The sequence below is a fragment of the Vigna radiata genome, chromosome 7 (genome assembly GCF_000741045.1).
Source record: "Vigna radiata var. radiata cultivar VC1973A chromosome 7, Vradiata_ver6, whole genome shotgun sequence".
Lineage (NCBI taxonomy): Eukaryota > Viridiplantae > Streptophyta > Magnoliopsida > Fabales > Fabaceae > Vigna > Vigna radiata.
The window spans coordinates 26,176,755-26,178,068 of record NC_028357.1 but is presented as its reverse complement, the minus strand read 5'-3'; positions in this window follow the sequence as shown (position 1 = coordinate 26,178,068).

Sequence of the window (1,314 nt, the reverse complement as noted above, 5' to 3'; positions counted from 1 at the left end):
GAGATTCTTGATTTTCTCTCCTTTCTTTGCGGAGTTTTTCCTTTCCTTTTGCCTTCATAAACTTGGCAAACTTCTTTATCATGAGGCTCATGTTTTCCTCATCATCAGAATCATCATCTTCAAAAGTTTTTGAACTTTTCCCTTTAAAGATCTCTGACTTGAAGGCAAGTGTCTTTCTTTTGCCTTCATCTTCTTCAGCAGTTAATCTCTTTAACTCAAGTTCGTGCTCACGAAGCTTTCCAAACAAAATTGGCATCGTCATTTGAGAGAGATTTTGTGACTCTGAGATGGCAGTCACCTTTGGTTGCCAAGACCTGTCCAATGATTTCAAAATTTTTACATTCAATTCATTAGTATCAAAGGTCTTACCCAACCCAGTCAAGTGATTCACTATGTGAGTGAAATGCTTTTGGACATCAGAAATTGTTTCTCCAGGTTGCATTCTGAACATCTCATACTCCTGAATGAGAGTGTTCTTCCTTGCACTTTTCACGTCCTTTATTCCTTCATGTATGACTCTAAGGACTTCCCAAATTTCCTGTGCTGTCTTACACACTGAAATTCTATAAAACTCATCAAGTACAACAGCAGATGAAATAATATTGCGAGCTTTAATATCAAACTGAGCTCGTCTATTTTCTTCAGTAGTTCAATTAAAGTATAGTTTTTCTACCTCTACACCATCAACTGTGCTCTTAGGAATATAAGGACCATTTTGTACAGCTTCCTAGATGCCTCTGTCAACAGACCTCATAAAAATTTCCATTCTGACTTTCTAGGACCCAAGTTATCACCCGTAAAGAGTGGTGGTCTATTAATAGAAGAACCCTCGGCATATACAAGGTTTTGGTTGTGACCGACCATTCTCGCAAATTTTGAAAAACTATCAAAGCAAGCTTTGATACCAAGTGTTGAAACAATCGGTATCGTTCTAAGATAGAGTATGACGCAGCGGAATAAAACTTAGAGTAAACGGAAAGCGTGTTCAGTCACTTTTTAAAATCAATTGGTCCTTTTTCGAAAATCGGTTTTCTTTCAGAAAATTTATCGAACAGTTGATATGCGTAAACAGTAAAGATTATAGGGAATAGAAAATCACACAAGTAATTTTTATACTGGTTCGATTCAACAGAATCTACGTCCAGTTATTAATCACTATAAAAAGTGATTAACAGTTTCACTAAAAAAAAGGGTTTACAGATTACAAAAGTAATGAATAATTGTCAAGATTGAACCTTCCTTCGACGAACGAACCGGAAGAAGAACACTCTGTAACGCCCCGACAACTTACAAGGACTGCTGACTGCCCCCACA